Source organism: Antedon mediterranea, chromosome 1 (genome assembly GCF_964355755.1).
Source record: "Antedon mediterranea chromosome 1, ecAntMedi1.1, whole genome shotgun sequence".
Classification (NCBI taxonomy): domain Eukaryota; kingdom Metazoa; phylum Echinodermata; class Crinoidea; order Comatulida; family Antedonidae; genus Antedon; species Antedon mediterranea.
This window is the reverse complement of record NC_092670.1, coordinates 12,387,173-12,407,776: the sequence shown is the minus strand read 5'-3', so window position 1 is coordinate 12,407,776 and position 20,604 is coordinate 12,387,173. Positions and strand designations below refer to the sequence as shown.

General features: G+C 33.1%; 1 long non-coding RNA gene across 1 annotated transcript; it reads left to right on the top strand.

The window, feature by feature from the left end:
• The first annotated feature begins 13,415 nt into the window (after positions 1-13,415).
• On the top strand, positions 13,416-16,104 carry LOC140046636 (uncharacterized). The gene is made up of 4 exons (XR_011844817.1): positions 13,416-13,574; positions 14,275-14,445; positions 14,732-14,864; positions 15,579-16,104. It is a non-coding gene; the product is annotated as an uncharacterized lncRNA (long non-coding RNA).
• Positions 16,105-20,604: the final 4,500 nt, after the last annotated feature.

Genomic DNA, 20,604 nt, shown 5'->3' with positions numbered 1-20,604 from the left:
TATAGCTCGTAAGAATAAAATGTGATAATCACGAATAAAACTTTTTCTGGAAGCTATTGGATTGTAGATACGAAATTATGTAAAAATGTTGCCAATCGGATGTTGTGACGTCATCATATGGCCAGTTAAATAAAAAAGGTCGTATTTTCATCTTTTGCGTCATAATTCATTACATTTAAAAGAGCGCGCATCAATATTTCACGTATTCAAATTTCTTCTACACGTTAATACGTTGTTGCTGAGATAATTTGCTTTCGGAATTACTACCTTCGCGTTTCATTTTAAAACCGTCAACATGTTAAAAATTGCAATAAATAGCGGGTCCCGTAATTTCACCTATTCTACACTGTATGTGATATGGATACAGATTATACTGTGTATACTATATATGGATTTAAATAATAAAATTCAGCAATAACAACATATCATATTCTTCAGTTCAGGTCATAATGCCAACGTGAACACTTCCTTTTGTCCTCAACCTATCCCCTTAATGTTAATGTTTCACCACTTGCGCGGCGGATAACCAAACTCGTCAAAGTGACGAGTTACATGTCTAGTTGGTTATCCGCAACGAAGTTGCAGGATAACCTCTTGTGATTGTACGAAATCATCTTTTTTAGTTATCCGCATTGAGCGGATAACTCCTTGTAACTGTCCTGTTTCATCATCTTTTTTTTTTTTCTGTATTCTTCTTTCTTTCTGTCATTTTTGTGCAGAGCATATCTCAAAAACGTGTACAGTTAACATTTCATAACTTTGTCAACATATGGGCATTCACGTGAAGTTGTGCTTTTTTATTTTTGAATGACGTCAGAATTGCGCAACATGACTTACGCGCGTTTTAACGAATTTAGCGTATTTAACATTAATCAAAAACCATATAACAATTTAAATTGAAACTTAGCAAAAGTTAAATTTATATTCTGCGCTAACCGACTGTGAAAAAAAAATGGCATGTTTCACACGAAGTTACGCGCGCACGCGCGTTTAAAATTTAAAAATGTAAAAAATCAATTTCTAATCAACTTTCTACGCGTTTCATGTCATTTTGAGCATGTAAAAAATTCCCACGCGCGCGAATATTTTTACGCGCGTGGTGCGCACGTAGCGTTGAAAACAATTTTTTTTCGCGTGATTTAGGTTTTTCCAGCTTTTTCTAGTAATTTTACCAACTTTTAAACGATTTCGACTTAAAATCACGTCATACGAGCCCGTAGAATTGGATAATTTATGTGCGTTTTTTTATGAAAAAGTTCAAAAATTCATCAAAATTTGTCAAAATTATACCTTTTTTTAAACAGTTGTAGTTTCTAAACTAAACGGTAAAAGTTGTTTTTATTACGTTTTCTGGAAGATGATGAGTTGTAGATATCGTATCATGCATCAATATGGCTAACCGGACATTTAGACGTCATCGTATGGCCACTCGAATATAAAATATAGGGATTTTTTCTCTTTTGTCATAGCGCATCACATTGAATAGAGCGCATCTCCACTTATCCGTTTTCCATTTTCACGCCGATTTTGATATTGTCTAGGTCAATCAACTATCCTTTGCATGAGTTAAAAATATTTTAATTTTTATGACGTCATCATGCCTAAAAATTTAAATTACGTGTGCCTTTAATTTCATCTTTACAGTAAATTTTAATCTGTTATAGCTCGTACGAATAAAATGTGATAATCACGATTAAAACGTTTTCTGGAAGCTATTGGATTGTAGATACAAAATCATCTAAAAATGTTGCCATTCGGATGTTGTGACGTCATCATATGGCCAGTTAAATAAGAAAAGTCGTATTTTCATCTTTTGCGTCATAATTCATTACATTTAAAAGAGCGTGCATCAATATTTCACGTATTCAAATTTCTTCTGCACTTTAATATGTTGTTACTGAAATAATTTCCTTCCCAAATTGCTGTCTTAGTTTTTCATTTTGATACCGTCGCCATGTTAAAAATAGGAATAAACGGGGGGTCCCGTAATTTCACCTATTCTACAGTGTATGTAATATGTATACAGATTATATTGTATATACTATATGACACAAAATAACAGAATTCAGCAATAACAACATAATCATATTCTTCAGTTCTTGTCATAATGCCATAATCTTTTTCTGTGTGCAATATTCCAACGTATGACGTGCTCGTGGCATTTGTCGTGCGGATAACTAACTCGTCAAAGTGACGAGTTTCATGTCTAGTTTTCATCTTCTTTCTTTCTGTATGATTTTTGTGTAACGCTTTTCTCTAAAACTTGCAAACATAACATTTTGTTAACTATGTTAACATTTTGACATTCACGTAACGTCGTCAAGCGAAGCTTTTCATGATGTTTACAATTGCGCAACGCGACGTACGCGCGGTTTAACGATTTTCTCGTATTTAACATATGTCGAAAACCAAACAACATTTTAAAATGAAACTTTGCAAAAGTTTAATTTATATCATGCGCTAACTGTCTGTTGAAAAAAAATTGCGTGTTTTACACAAAGTTACGCGCGCACGCGCATTTAAAATTTCAAAATGCGCAAAATTAATTTCTAATCAACTTTCTACGCGTTTCATGTCGTTTTGAGCATGTCAAAAATTCCCACGCGTGCGCACATTTTTACGTGTACGGTGCGCACGTAGCATTGAAAACGTATTTTTTTCGCGTGATTTATGTTTTTTCAGCCTTTTCTAGTAATTTTACCAAATTTTAAACAATTTCGACTTAAAGATACGTCATACGAGCACGTCGAATTGGACAATTTGTGCGCGTTTTTTATGAAAAGGTTAAAAAATTCGTTTAAAATATGCCTTTTTTTAAACAGTCGTAATTTCTAAACTAGACGGTCAAATTTTTGTGGATGACATATTCTGGAAGTAGATGAGTTGTAGATATCGGATCAGGTATTAATATGGGTAACCGGACATTATGACGTCATCGTATGGCCACGCGAATATAAAATTTAGGATTTTTGTATCTTTCGTCATAGCTCATCACATTGAATAGAGCGCATCTCCACTTATCCGTTTTCCATTTTCACCCCGATTTTGATATTGTCTAGGTCAATCAAGTATCTTTCGCATGAGTTAAAAATATTTTAATTTTTTTGACGTCATCGTGCCTAAAAATTTAAATCACGTGTGGCATTAATTTCATCTTTACAGTAAATTTTAATCTGTTATAGCTCGTAAGAATAAAATGTGATAATCACGATTAAAACTTTGTCTGGAAGCTATTGGATTGTAGATACGAAAGTATGTAAACATTTTGCCAATCGGATGTTGTGACGTCATCATATGGCCAGTTAAATAAAAAAGGTCGTATTTTCATCTTTTGCGTCATAATTCATTACATTTAAAAGAGCGCGCATCAATATTTCACGTATTCAAATTTCTTCTACACGCTAATACGTTGTTGCTGAGATAATTTCCTTTCGGAATTGCTACCTTCCCGTTTCATTTTAAAACCGTCAACATGTTAAAAATTGCAATAAATAGCGGGTCCCGTAAGTTCACATATTCTACACTGTATGTGATATGGATACAGATTATCCTGTGTATACTATATATGAATTTATATATAGATAAAATTCAGCAATAACAACATATCATATTCTTCAGTTCAGGTCATAATGCCAACGTGAACACTTCCTTTTGTCCTCAACCTATCCCCTTAATGTTAATGTTGCACCACTTGCGCGGCGGATAACCAAACTCGTCAAAGTGACGAGTTACATGTCTAGTTCTTCTTCTTTCTTTCTGTATGATTTTTGTGTAACGCTTTTCTCTGAAACTTGCAAACATAACATTTTGTTAACTATGTTAACATTTTGACATTTATGTAACGTCGTCAAGCGAAGCTTTTCATGATGTTTACAATTGCGCAACGTGACGTACGCGCGATTTAACGATTTTCTCGTATTTAACATATGTCAAAAACCAAATAACATTTCAACTTGAAACTTTGCAAAAGTTTAATTTATATCATGCGCTAACTTTCTGTTGAAAAAAAATTGCGTGTTTTACACAAAGTTACGCGCGCACGCGCATTTAAAATTTCAAAATGCGCGAAACTAATTTATAATCAACTTTCTATGCGTTTCATGTCGTTTTAAGCATGTCAAAAATTCCCACGCGTGCGCACATTTTTACGTGTGCGGTGCGCACGTAGCATTGAAAACGTATTTTTTTCGCGCGATTTATGTTTTTCCAGCCTTTTCATGTAATTTTACCAAATTTTTAACAATTTCGACTTAAAGATACGTCATACGAGCACGTCGAATTGGACAATTTGCGCGCGTTTTTTATGAAAAGGTTAAAAAATTCGTTTAAAATATGCCTTTTTTTAAACAATCGTAATTTCTAAACTAGACGGTCAACTTTTTGTGGATGGCATATTCTGGAAGTAGATGAGTTGTAGATATCGGATCAGGTATTAATATGGCTAACCGGACATTGTGACGTCATCGTATGGCCACGCGAATATAAAATTTAGGATTTTTGTATCTTTCGTCATAGCTCATCACATTGAATAGAGCGCATCTCCACTTATCCGTTTTCCATTTTCACCCCGATTTTGATATTGTCTAGGTCAATCAACTATCTTTCGCATGAGTGAAAAATATTTTAATTTTTATGACGTCATCATGCCTAAAAATTGAAATCACGTGTGGCATCAATTTCATCTTTACAGTAAATTTTAATCTGTTATAGCTCGTAAGAATAAAATGTGATAATCACGATTAAAACTTTTTCTGGAAGCTATTGGATTGTAGATACGAAATTATGTTAAAATGTTGCCAATCGGATGTTGTGACGTCATCATATGGCCAGTTAAATAAAAAAGGTCGTATTTTCATCTTTTGCGTCATAATTCATTACATTTAAAAGAGCGCGCAACAATATTTCACGTATTCAAATTTCTTCTACACGCTAATACGTTGTTGCTGAGATAATTTCCTTTCGGAATTGCTACCTTCGCGTTTCATTTTAAAACCGTCAACATGTTAAAAATTGCAATAAATAGCGGGTCCCGTAATTTCACCTATTCTACACTGTATGTGATATGGATACAGATTAGACTGTGTATACTATATATGAATTTAAATAATAAAATTCAGCAATAACAACATATCATATTCTTCAGTTCAGGTCATAATGCCAACGTGAACACTTCCTTTTGTCCTCAACCTCTCCCCTTAATGTTAATGTTGCACCACTTGCGCGGCGGATAACCAAACTCGTCAAAGTGACGAGTTACATGTCTAGTAATTCAATTCAAATTTTATTTCAGACAAACTTTCCATAGCAACAAAAGAAATGAAATACAGAACATTTTGTAACTAAACTATCAACAAAAATAAATTATAAGAATATTTGATTGAACACATTGTGCTGTTTTCTGTGGTCAAATGAGGTACACCGACTTAAAATATATACATTTTGAATCCCCAATTTAAATTTTGTTGTTGTTATGTATATACTCAAATAGACCAAATAAATAATGAAATGAAATGAAATCAATATTAGTTTTTAACGTAAATTGTTGTCGTGTAAATGAAATTATGATTGGGCCTTTTTCTTTATACATCTCGGTATAACTTTTAAAATTATTATTAGACCTATTACATAATGGGTGGGTGTTGATCTTAAATTAAGTACAGAAATGTATTGTGTATAACAAAAACACAATAATGCACTTTCGAAGAATATTATTGTAGTTTCGTATATTGATAACACGACAATTTCATTTTATTAAATGTACTCGTGGTATAAATCTGTGAACATTTTGCATTTTTAGACTAGAATTGAATATTTATCAATAGGCCTAAGTAGTAATAGAAAGTTTGTGTAGCAACAATGTTATTCAGTAGGCCTGTAGTATATAAAAGAGGACATTTTAGAATTGGTTTGGTTAATGTAGGCTACTCAAATTTAATCTGATTTTTTATTAAACTGACCTTTGGCCCCGAATTTCAAACTTGAATGATGAATCCTGTTCATAAGTATATGTGACGTGAATTTCGTTAATGTACTAACAATTCTAATTAAATGTCTAATTAGCACTAATTAAGGGCGTTAAGTAAATTTAGCACAGGAATGGTCACTTAAGAATTATGGATATTAATTCCTGATAGGTCAGAGAACATTTAGAATTGGTTTGGTCCATTATGAATTACCGGGACACTTTCTCTTCTTTTAAATTATATTTCCATTTTGTGTACATAATTAACCTGTTATTTTTTTTTTTATATTAAAATTCATTTAAATGAATAATTGTTGTATGTATTGTTTGTTTGTCTAGAGTTCTAGAGTTGAGGATACGCCCTTTGGTGATATCTGTCATCGCTCTCCTTGGTGCTCTCTTTTTTCTCACCACTGAAAGGAATCAATACATAATTAAATGTCATCACAAATAATGAATTACATTTTGAAATACTACCTCCTACCCATTTTGTTTCAAAGAAACACGAAAAAAGAAAAATATCTATAGAAATTCAATAATTATGCTATACTACATAGCAAGCCTCCACGAGGGGATGGGGGTTGAAAATACTTCGTGTCCGATCACTCGATGAAAAATTGCCTTGATTATTTCTTATTAATTGTATATGGCAATTGAAATAAAATCTTAAAGCATACTACAAAAATACACCGTAATTTATCAAAGTAGAAACGTAAAAGAAAACACGAGTTTGTAAAAAAAAATAAAACTTTACACAGCAGGTTTCTACAATACAGCAAATATCTTTGAATACAGTTAAAAATCCATGGAATAAAAATTAATATATAGAGGGCAGCAATCAGGAAATTGTTTTCCTAAAGCTGCAGTTTTCAATATTTATTATAAATTTAACCGCAATTACCCACAGTACAATGGTATAGCCCGTGCTATTCTTTAACAGGCAATACCTCAAGACAAATACAATATATGTATGACTAATAGACCGGGCGCCCGGAAGATTTATTCATGTGAAAAGATACAAAAGGTTTGATGATGTAGTTAGGTGCGTATTAGGGTGAGATGCAATATTCGACATTGCTGCCGGGTCACAGCCTGTACATAGGGCCTGTGGGGATCATAACATAGGGGGGTAAAAATGCATTTATTCATGTGAAGCGATACAAGGATAAACTTTTTTGGATATCATTCGCAGTGGGCTACTAATGATAACATCACCAATGACAGCAACTTTATCCTGTACGGGGCGCCAAACAGCAACATTTTAGGGCCACGCCCAAATGGGTTTATTCATGTGAAGCGATACAAGGTTGAATCTTTTTGTAATGGCAGCAGTACATATTGGGGATGACAAAAACACCAATGACAGCAACTTTATCCTGTACATAAGCTCAGACAGCAGCCCTAAAGGTCCTCAGTTTCCCCCTATTCGGCTATATACTCGGCGCGTATGTCGTCTTATGGCGGCGTTCAGCTGAGTTAGAAATACGTGATACGGACTCGGACTGACAATAAATACACAGTAGAATGATAAAACAATAAATAAAGAGAGCAGTTGTTTGCTGTACCAAATCATCAAACATCAAACTCTTAGGAACTCACCCAAAATGGGCTTATCCATGAAGTATGAATCATTTTTTTTTTTAATGTTGTTTTTTTCACGTTATCCGGTACACAGCAGCTCAAATGCCCGAGGCTCCATTGGTGATCAACAATGTCGATAATACAAACACATTCACGATAACGAGTGACTTTTATTTTATAATTGAAATTAATCTTTATTTTTGAATAATAAATAACACCAACAAAAACACTTAAAATAACCAACAGCAGATTTGTATTTTAGGGTAACATTTTGAACAATCAATTTTATATCAAAATCATTATTTCGATCAAAATAATATAATTTAAGAATATTTTTCAGATAAACTAAATAATTACACTCATAATGATCGACACCGGTACCTATTATTGTACATTATTATTATAACTCGATTTAAATATTGTTTTAATTACACACTAGACACTATAGTGATATGTCTATATGAAAGAAGGCAGCGAAATTTAAATTTGCAACATTTTTTAACATAACATAACATAATAGTAAAGTAAATAATAGTTCGAATTCAACATAATCACTTAGAGAATTGGTAAGGTATAGATTAGACTATCGATTGCACACTATTACTGTATTTTTAACTCAATTTAAATTTTAAAAAGTAACCGTTTTCATGTGAATTAGACTGATAAAAACCAACAAAAAACTTAATCTGCCAACATTTTAAACATCGTTACTTGTCCATAATGGATCGACTACTGTATCGTTACTTATCCACAATGGATCAACTACTGTATTGATTATTGGACAGTATTTTACAACTAACATAAGAAAGTGATATCTGATAAAACGCAACAAACTGCATCGAATTAAATATCGTTACTTATCATAATGGATCGACTACTGTATTGATTACTGCACATTATTTTACTATAACTGCCCAAGTCAAATTTAAAATTGTTACTGTACTAACATTAGACAGTGATATCTGCAACATACTCAGGACCAAATTAAATATCGTTACTTATCCATAATGGATCGACTACTGTATCAATTATTGCACATTATTTTACTATAACTGCCCAAGTCAAATTTAAAATTGTTACACTAATAACACTGGACCAAATTAAATATCGTTACTTATCTCTAACTGAACCCAGGTCGAATATTTTACATTCATTCAGTGTAACTACCAACACACTGTAAAAGCACAATTGAGCAAAGACATCGAGGTTACTGGCTGTATGCATTAAATTACTAAATATTGTACATTCCTCATATTCCATTACTAGCTGAACAGAATACACGATATAATAAAACCAATAGGGGCTGGATTTCTTTTTACATGATTTGTGACAGCGTCATTTATAAATTTGATTATATCACACTGTAATGATACTGGATTTTACCGCAAAGGCAAGTCAATCCCATTTACATATTATTTAGTGAAAGACAAGAAACATGTTTCTGCATTGCGATCGCTTTGTGGTGACAGGATGGACAAACCCGCAGTCACTGCCTATGTATGCAAGATATATGGGTTTAAAGGCATGAACAGTATTAATGAGGCCAGGTACCAATCGCTTCGCAAAATGACAACTGGAAAGAAGAAATTCAAGAAGATCAACTGTTCGTCATTGCCACCATGTGAAATCACAATCACCCAGAATCTGTCGAGGGCAAATTATGTATATCTATTATGTGGAGACACGCTCATACTCCTCAGCCAACACAAAACCTACACCCATTAAACTATGATGGGTTGATAATGGTGATGGAAGGTATGTACCTAAATGGTTTGAAGGAAATGCTCTACCAGATACGTTGACTAGTGATCCACACTCGGAACAAAGTGCTGAATCAAACACAGTTCTTGACGATACTTATGCAGGAATATTGGAACAAAGTTATGATGAAGAACTTGAAATAATAGATTTTGAAGCTGAAATCGATGATGACCAACCTTGGAGTGATGACAGTGAAAGTGACTGTGATGATGACGAATAGATACACTCAAAAGATTATGCATTACGGCTGATTTAATAGTTTTTAATCGTTTACATAAAACATTTGAGAGTTTTGAAGTAAATATTGTATAATACATCAAATGTAAATACTGAACTATTTGATCCATAGATAGTTGGCAAGAAGAATCCAGTATCATTACAGTGTGATATAATCAAATTTATAAATGACGCTGTCACAAATCATGTAAAAAGAAATCCAGCCCCTATTGGTTTTATTATATCGTGTATTCTGTTCAGCTAGTAATGGAATATGAGGAATGTACAATATTTAGTAATTTAATGCATACAGCCAGTAACCTCGATGTCTTTGCTCAATTGTGCTTTTACAGTGTGTTGGTAGTTACACTGAATGAATGTAAAATATTCGACCTGGGTTCAGTTAGAGATAAGTAACGATATTTAATTTGGTCCAGTGTTATTAGTGTAACAATTTTAAATTTGACTTGGGCAGTTATAGTAAAATAATGTGCAATAATTGATACAGTAGTCGATCCATTATGGATAAGTAACGATATTTAATTTGGTCCTGAGTATGTTGATGATATCACTGTCTAATGTTAGTACAGTAACAATTTTAAATTTGACTTGGGCAGTTATAGTAAAATAATGTGCAGTAATCAATACAGTAGTCGATCCATTATGATAAGTAACGATATTTAATTCGATGCAGTTTGTTGCGTTTTATCAGATATCACTTTCTTATGTTAGTTGTAAAATATTGGTTTTATTATATCGTGTATTCTGTTTAGCTAGTAACAATGGAATATGATGAATGTACAATATTCAGTTATTTAATACAGCCAGTAACCTCGATGTCTTTGCTCAATTGTGCTTTTACAGTGTGTCGGTAGTTACATACACTGCATGTAAAATCATATGAATCTCTTGGTGCAAATTTTGCAACCAAACAGTGATTTTTAATATGTACCTATTGAGCTGTTTATCTACTTATAAGTTCATACCAAGTTCATGCAACCCAAGTCTTGTCATCGTCCATTATAATAGGGGGTCAACCATTATGAATACAACTAATTTCCACAATGATTGATTATATTTTTTAACCAAAAAAATTAAAATGACATAAACTAGTATAGTATGAACATTTCCAGACTTTGTAATAATTACCATCTATTCATTAAACAAACCAAGTCACAGAAAGATAAACATAACCATTACCCGAATGAAAATGGTAGATCCCAGCTCGCTATCATTAAAACATAGGTGTCTTAATTTGGCAATTGTGAATATAAAACACGACATATAGAACTAAATAACACCTAACAATTGTTCCTTATATATCAAACATTAGAATGATATAAAAATTAAAATGCTACTTACAATTATATAATGAAAAAATTAACCTCAAACTTAGCTACAATCCAACGGTCTGTCAAGTGAAGACTTCATAACACAGGCAAACCCTATTTGAATTTTGCCGCCTTTTTGAGCATTTTTTAGATTTTTTCAAAATAGATTTTGCTATTTTGACACAGTCTATTTTAAGCCAATGCTCATAAGAAAAGTATGTAAGGAATCTATGAATATTCAGCTTTCTTTTAAGAAACTATCCAAAATGATTGATGGCCTACAAGTGATCTTAAATTGCAAATAAAACACTGTGGTGCTTTAGAAAATAGGTAAAAAATTGACCTTACACTGTCAACGGGCAATGGATGGTGAGTTTTAAAACGTAAAATGACACATACTTTTTGTAACTTTACAATTTCAAACATATATCATAATGTTCAGTATTGTCTACAGTTTATTTTGAGCTACTATCCAAAAAAATCCGATTTATAATAGCCGAGATATTTAGGTGGGAACATGAAAATCAAGTGTTTTGTAGAATATCACGATGCGAAATCAGTGGTATCCATGTCCCAGTGAAGTGTGTTGGGGCAATTTAGCTATTTCGTTGCTCAAGAGATTCATATGTTCGATACAGTAGTCGATCCATTGTGGATAAGTAATGATATTTAATTTTGTCCAGTATTATTAATGTTGCCTTTTATCAGATATCACTGTATAATGTTAGTACAGTAACAATTTTAAATTTGACTTAGGCAGTTATAGTAAAATAATGTGCAATAATCGATACAGTAGTCGATCCATTATGGATAAGTAACGATATTTAATTTGGTCCTGAGTATGTTGCATTTTATCAGATATCACTGTCTAATGTTAGTACAGTAACAATTTTATATTTGATTAGGGCAGTTATAGTAAAATAATGTGCAGTAATCAATACAGTAGTCGATCCATTATGGATAAGTAACGATATTTAATTCGATTCAGTTTGTTGCATTTTATCAGATATCACTTTCTTATGTTAGTTAGTAAATAATGTGCAATAATCAATACAGTAGTCGATCCATTGTGGATAAGTAACGATATTTAATTTGGTTCAGTATTATTAATATTAATCAATGTTGCCTTTTATCAGATATCACTGTCTAATGTTAGTACAGTAACAATTAAAAATTTGACTTTGTTTCAGTTAAAGTAAAACAATGTGCAGTAATCGATACAGTAGTCGATCCATTATGGACAAGTAACGATGTTTAAAATGTTGGCAGATTAAGTTATTTGTTGGTTTTTATCAGTCTAATTCACATGAAAACGGTTACTTTTTTTTATTTAAATTGAGTTAGAAATACATTAATAGTCTGCAATCGATAGTCTAATCTATACCTTACCAATTCTCTAAGTGATTATGTTGAATTCGAACTATTATTTACTTTACTATTATGTTATGTTATGTTAAAAAATGTTGCAAATTTAGATTTCGTTGCCTTTTTTCATATAGACATATCACTAGTGTCTAGTGTGTAATTAAAACAATATTTAAATCGAGTTATAATAATAATGTACAATAATCGGTACCGGTGTCGATCTTTATGAGTGTAATTATTTAGTTTATCTGAAAAATATTCTTAAATTATATTATTTTGATCGAAATAATGATTTTGATATAATATTGATTGTTCAAAATGTTACCCTAAAATACAAATCTGCTGTTGGTTAGTTTAAGTGTTTTTGTTGGTGTTATTTATTATTCCAAAATAAAGATATATTTCAATTATAAAAAAAAAGTCACACGTTATCGTGAATGTGTTTGTATTATCAACATTGTTAATCACGAATGGAGCCTCGGGCATTTTAGCTGCTGTACGTGTACCGGATAAAGTGAAAAAAAACACATTTTTTTCAAAAATGATTACACACTTCATGGATAAACCCATTTTGGGCCAGTTCCTAAGAGTTTGATGTTTGATGATTTGGTACAGGAAACAACTGCTCTTTTTATTTATTGTTTTAGCATTCTACTGTGTATTTATTGTCAGTCCGAGTCCGTATCACGTATTTCTAACTCAGCTGAACGCCATTAGACGACATACGCACCGAGTATATAGCCGAATAGGGGGAAACTGCGGACCTTTAGGGCTGCTGTCTGAGCTTATGTACAGGATAAAGTTGCTGTCATTGGTATTTTTGACATCCCCAATATATACTGCCTCCATTAAAAAAAGATTCAACCTTGTATCGCTTCACATGAATAAACCCATTTGGGCGTGGCCCTAAAATGTTGCTGTTTGGCGCCCCGTACAGGATAAAGTTGCTGTCATTGGTGATGTTATCATTAGTAGCCCACTGCGAATGATATCCAAAAAAGTTTATCCTTGTATCGCTTCACATAAATAAATTAATTTTTACCCCCCTATGTTATGATCCCCACAGGCCCTATGTACAGGCTGTGACCCGGCAGCAATGTCGAATATTGCATCTCGCCCTAATACGCACCTAAATACATCATCAAACCTTTTGTATCTTTTCACATGAATAAATCTTCCGGGCGCCCGGTCTATAACTCTCAGCGACGTGCTGCAGCAAACCGCAATTGGTTAAAACTGTTAAAGAGAGCCAGGCTAGGCTTGACTTACTCTCAGACTCTGGCCTGACATAGCCTACTGTACACAATACAGGCCTGCCTAAAAAGCCTCTAGCTAGACCAGGACTCAGCAGTCAGGAGGTAGGCCTAGGCTAGGCCGTACAGTACAAAATACAAATGCTTGGCTAGTAGTAGGCCTAGCTAGGTCTTGTTGTTGATGAAAGTGAAAGGGAGCCGTAGTAGTAGTAGTAGACCTATAGGATCCCGACCTATATAGGCCACCATGTTAAATACGGTATACTTTCACTGTTCAGGAATTTAACATTATTCAATAAAGTAATTAAAATGTACTTTTCTATTTAATTAACCTATAGTATATTAAATATTATTATTCCACCATAAATTGTATACAAGTAGGCCTAGCCTAGGCCTGCCTAGTATCTTTTCAGGAATTGACATTATTTATAGTTATTAATTATTAAATAACAATAATTATGCCTATTAACTACTATATAGGGCCTACAGTAGCTAGGCCTACATACAACTTTTTTTTTAATGTAATTGGGACCGGCGGCCCCTCCCGCCCTGGGTTGGTTAGTGCCTACTAGCCGAGCTAGGATTCACTAGTCCAGACTATGCCCACCCAGTAGTAGTAGTAGAGTATGTTAAAGTGTTGCAAACTTTAAATGAAAAGGAGAAAGAAAGCCAGTCCTTGCATTGTTTATTTTGGCATTGAAACATCTTGAGAATAAGGTTCTCTTTTTTTAGACTTCTTCTTGTATCAAATAAAAGTGTGCTTGTTATGTTGTAAAAAATTATTAGGTTTTTTCTTAATTTACAGAGGAAATTTTAACAACATCAAAGTGGATGCTGGCTGTTGATGGCCATGTTGTATTAATAATAACATTGTTACGTGTGTGTGTCTGGATTAGAAATGCTGTTCGCTGCATACTACTGTTTTGGAATCCAGTATAATGCTGAGATGTTGCAGCTACGATGGATTTTTTCAAAGGTATGTTTTGCATACTTATTGTATAGTTTCACTGGCTTTTATGCTGCTACTGGCTTGAATTTGAACATCTACAGTAGTGTTTTTAATTATTTTTAGACCAAATGTAATATAACACTTGGTGATATTAATGTGTCTTTCATTTGAAAGTGACTATAAAAGCAAGCTTTTTAACAGTTCACAACTATAAATATTAGAATGCTTTATTTTTTTTCCTAATAAAATGCAATTTGCTTATTCTTTTCCAGTATCAAATTTATGATAAACTACATTATTTTGTTTCTTTCAGAAGCTTTATGCTAATGAATCCTGACAAAGGGTCAAAATCAGCAGTCAGAAAAAATAAGAAGAATTATTCAATACATCCTAAGGTTCTCACCATAATCAACAAAATGAGTGACCTGGAATGGACTACATAAAAAGTAGGTGGTTTAAATATTTATTTTGAATTTAATCATGATTTATTTTGAGATTTAAAATGACTTAATTTGGGTAAAAATTACAACAATCTGGCTTAGCCCATTTACACTTTCTTTTAATTAATTAAAATTGATTGTTTGTAGAACCCCTAGCAAAGGTACATTTATCAGTGTTTGCATACATAGAAACCGTATTTATTCAAAGAAATGTTCAGAAGGGAAGGAGGGACATTTATTTTTAGGGTGTAAAATGGTAACATATATTTAGTCAAAATCTAACACCCCTTCAATTTAAAACCTACAATACAAGTAATATTAGGATATGATAAAATACAGTACATACTGTATTTTTTAAATTTTTAAATTGTAGATCATTTGCAGTTAATATAACTACCAAGAAATGTGTAATAACCCTGGCTATAAAAGTATTGTGTGTATTATATAGCTTTAAAGCAACTAAAGAGTTCATGTTATTTTTACAACACTGCAAGCCGGCCATGGGTGTGAGTTACCTGTGCTTTATTGTAGTAAGCACTTTTGATTTGCTCGAACAACAATACGCTTATGATTATAATTATACAGTTTAAATAATTATAATTAACCTTGAATTGAAGCTAACATTTCATTACAGTTGTATCGCCTGATTCATCTGTAATATATGTTGTGGAATAATTAATATTTAATTTTATTTATAATATATTTTTATAATTTTGACAGGCATGTTCATCAAGCAACATGACAATGAGCATTGACTTGCCAGGATAGGCTCCTGGACTTTGATCTTTGACGATGCAGGCCACTGTTGTTTTTTTTTAAATCAATAATAATCTTTTTGCAATTCATAATCAAATTTAAGTACATTTCATTACATTTATACATTAATTTAAAGAAAACTAGAATTTGTTTAGTTTTTATACAACAGACAGACAAAAAGTACAAATCTATTACGTGTAACAATAAAATTTGGTTTGTAATATGTGATTTAGGACTTTATCCTGTAATCTGGTAATAGAATCGTAGAATGTGTAATAAATAGTGTACCTTGTTAACCATAACAATGCTTTGCTTTATTCATTTCAGTCTTACATAGTAATGTGAAAATACAAAGTGTTGTACATTTCGGAGTAAAAATCTAAATATTGCTATCGTAGATGAAAAACTTGTTTCCTGATGCACTGTATGTGACTCATCTGTATACAAAGAAAAGAAAACATTGAAAAATTTACGGTAAAAGGCTGGCAGCAGTTTTGCCAAGGAAAAACCGTAAAATACATGGTTATTTTTGGAAAACCGTAGATTCTTTAACAGTTCACTGTAATTTAATTTACGGGAAACTGTTTTAATACAGTCTACTGTAAATTATTTTAAATTTCAATGTAATTTTGTTTACAAAATCCTGTAAATTGAAAATTTTTTTTACAGTATATTGTAAAACAAAATACAATTAACCGTAAAATAAATTACAAACAAATGTTAGTTTTGCGGTTTTTGACCGTTACACAATTTACAGTTTAACCGTCAATTTTACGGGTTTTCCTTGGCAAAACTGCTGCCAGCTTTTTACCGTAAATTTAACAATTTTTTTTTACAGTGTAAGCGTCCAAATCTTCAAGCGGTAAACAACTGCGTACGAAGTCTGCAGTGAAATTACTGTAGCGTGAAAGCTGCGAACACTGCAGTTTGTGCACTGAATTAAACTGTATAGTGTACCTCTTATTAAGCTAGGGATTATCATACAGTTTACTAAATATTTAGGGCTAATCATTGGTTGCGGTGTTAAAATTCCTGGAAACATTTGTGTGAACAAAACTAGATCGAATTGCTGTCATGAGTACTGATTTGTTGGGCCGTGATTTCAGACGCCTAAGTTATCTATCTAGACTTATTTTTTCGAATAAATGTACGTACCTATCAGATACACTTGTCTTGTGTCGTATAACAAATAAATACTGTAATAGTTACTGAAGTTACTATTACAACCTCGTCAATAAAAAAACAAATATGTACTGTATATGTTTATTCACCTATTTTTGAAAACGCATACTATAAAGTTTCCTTTGTCTATAAAATGACGTAATCATCATAATGCACATTGTTTACAGGAGTAATTAAAAACCAAATTGTAGTTGGAGAAAAGAAACTACGAAGCATGTTTATGTTATGTTGTGTGCCGTTATGTTTTCACCATTGACAGCCATTGGAGTAGAGCTGTATCATAGAGGTTGGTGTTTGCCTTCCAATCCTAAGGTCCGGGGTTCAATCCTGATTTAGTGCCGCCATATATGGTTATAACTCACACTCTTTCACTCCCTAAGCCTCAAATGAGACATAGTTTAACTGAATGATGCTTATTATATACTCTACGATAATTGATTTTTTTTTTTTTTATTCTTGTTTACGTAACCATGTATATATACCATATATATATACCAATATCACCAACGACAGCAACCAATGTTATATGATTTAGCACATTGTAAGGAATACGAAATGACCTATTACACTATCCTTGGCCCAGGCAGAACCCTCTAAAGTTTAACTAGAGACTCCCCTTACCATAAGTATACCATATGTAACCTTAGATATTGTAGATACCATCAGCAACCAACCTGTAATGAATATGAAATGGCCTATATAGACAACCACTGCCTTGGTTGCTGGTGGTATCTACAATATCTAATCTATGCCAGTTGGAGGAAGGGGGTCTCCAGTCAAACTTTGTGTGTCTGGCACTTGCGGTGCAGCAGACAATTAGTCTGTCGTTACCCATTTAGTATTGTATGAACACAACTTGTTCATTTGGCATTAATTTTGAGTGGTACCTTACTATTCTATGCTAACCCCATTTTTAGGCCCTCCCTCGGTGGGTCTGACGGGCATTGCAGCAGACAAAATGTCTGTCGCTGGTGGTATTGGTATAAGGATGTCAATGGGCATCCCATGATAGTGAAATTAGGTGGTCATTAGGCGCAGGAGCCCCGGATAGCGTTACGAAGTCGTTAACTCTGTCAGCCCATGGTCAACCCAACTAATGTGTTTTTCCCAAGGACAACTTATCAATAACTAAACTTTGTCACCACCCATAAGTGTGCTGTTCATTTTCTATTGACCAATGAACACCAATGTAACTGGACCTGAGTTTCTTGCTATTCGACCTTGGGTGCAAATTATACAATTAATTGATGTTAAGGCCACTGACTACTCTTTTCTGTATAGAAACACTGAATTGACTGAATAATAAGAAAACCCTACAATAATTTCTACTACTACTTGATATGGTGTTATACAAGAACTATATTAAAAGAATTGAATGTATGGAGAATGAAAAGTTAAACGTTATAACTTATATGTAAAACATCACTTAGATGATATCTATCAGATATACCATTTTCTAAAAATTGTTTCATTAGTTAGAATAGATCACGGAAAACCAATACCAATACTGATCTGAACTCTGAAATTCAAAATGTAGCAGACAACGTTTCACCAATGACAACTTTCAAGACAAACAAAGTATCATAATTATCATGATATCCATTTTTATTTAATAACGATAAATGGATATAAATATTTCGTCTTTTTTGTTATTTTGTGATGGAAAATATATTGAGTGAACATTGGCACTAAGCTTAAATGTTCCCCGTCCCCTTAATGTCCGCTTTATAAGAGTGTCCCCTCAGTAAGGATTTGCTGTTTTTCCCCTTAATAATAAATTATGATGTCCATCTTATCCTCTCAATTTTAATGTGCTACACCCGATAATAGAATACACATCTAGCTCGTGTGTACTTTAAAGAACCTAGTACATCTTTCGAGACGAGTGGGGGGGGGGGGGGGTTACCCCGGTGTATTAGTACATCACAGCCACTGATCACCAACTGGGCCCTCTGGGAGACCAGTCTTTGACTGAAGAGGTTACCCAGTATAAATATATATTTCAATTCAATTCAATAGAATAACTGTACAGTAGGCTCCCATTTGATGCAATGTGTTACCCAATGTGCTCAATTTGATTGTGCTACCCAAATTCATGCTATCCATTTGAAATGATTTGCTATCCATTTGAAAGAATGTGCTACCCGATAATCCGTATAGAATAATGTACAGTACAATTATATCCATTTGATTGTGCTACCTAATGTGCTATCCATTTGAAATAATGTGCTATCCATTTGAAAGAATTTGCTATCCATTTGAAATAATGTGCACCCGATAATCCGTATAGAATTGTACAGTACAGTACTATATCCATTTTATTGTGCTACCCAATGTGCTATCCATTTGAACGAATGTGCTATCCATTTGAAAGAATGTGCTACCCGATAATCCGTATAGAATAATGTACAGTACTATATCCATTTGATTGTGCTACCTAATGTGCTATCCATTTGAAAGAATGTGCTACCCGATAATCCTTATAGAATAATGTACAGTACTATATCCATTTGGCTGTGCTACCTAATGTGCTATCCATTTGAAAGAATGTGCTACCCGATAATCCGTAGGCTATAGAATAATGTACAGTACAATTATATCCATTTGATTGTGCTACCTAATGTGCTATCCATTTGAAATAATGTGCTACCCGATAATCCTTATAGAATAATGTACAGTACTATATCCATTTGATTGTGCTACCCAATGTGCTATCCATTTGAAATAATGTGCTATTTGAAAGAATATGCTACCCGATAATCCGTATAGAATAATGTACAGTACAATTGCATCCATTTGATTGTGCTACCTAATGTGCTATCCATTTGAAATAATGTGCTATCCATTTGAAAGAATGTGCTATCCATTTGAAATAATTTTCTATCCATTTGAAAGAATATGCTACCCGATAATCCGTATAGAATAATGTACAGTAGGCCTACTATATCCATTTGACTGTGCTACCTAATGTGCTATCCATTTGAAATAATGTGCTACCCGATAATCCTTATAGAATAATGTACAGTACTATATCTATTTGATTGTGCTACCCAATGTGCTATCCATTTGAAATAATGTGCTATCCATTTGAAATAATGTGCTATCCATTTGAAAGAAAGTGCTATCCATTTGAATAGGCCTAATGTGCTATCCATTTGAAAGAATGTGCTACCCGATAATCATAGAATAATGTACAGTACTATATCCATTTGATTGTGCTACCTAATGTGCTATCCATTTGAAAGAATGTGCTATCCATTTGAAAGAATGTGCTATCCATTTGAAAGAATGTGCTATCCATTTGAAAGAATGTGCTATCCATTTGAAAGAATGTGCTACCCGATAATCCGTATAGAATGCACAGTACAGTTATATCATAGTTATATCCATTTGATTGAGCTATCTATTGTGCTATCCGTTTGAACTAATGTGCTGTCTGTTTGAAATAATTCAGGTTTTTTTTTTTAATATGTTTTGCTATCCATTTTAAACGTGCTAAACAAGTTACATATTTGTTGATATAAATTTGGGGTACACCACGTAGGCCTATATTAGTTCTGAAAAGAACTGTTGAGTTGCTTGACGTTTCGATTTAGGCCTACTCCAAAGTCAAAGTCTCCAAAGCTATTCCATCATGTCGTATTCGGGGAATCGCCCACAAGTGTTTTCTCAGAGAAGGGTATGTTCTGTATGGGGTTCTGTATGCTATTTGTTAATAATGTACAAAAAATGAAATGAAAAATCATATTAATTATCGGTATGTACGGAGGAAGCTCGAACAAGACGAAGCGCGAAACAAATAAAAGCG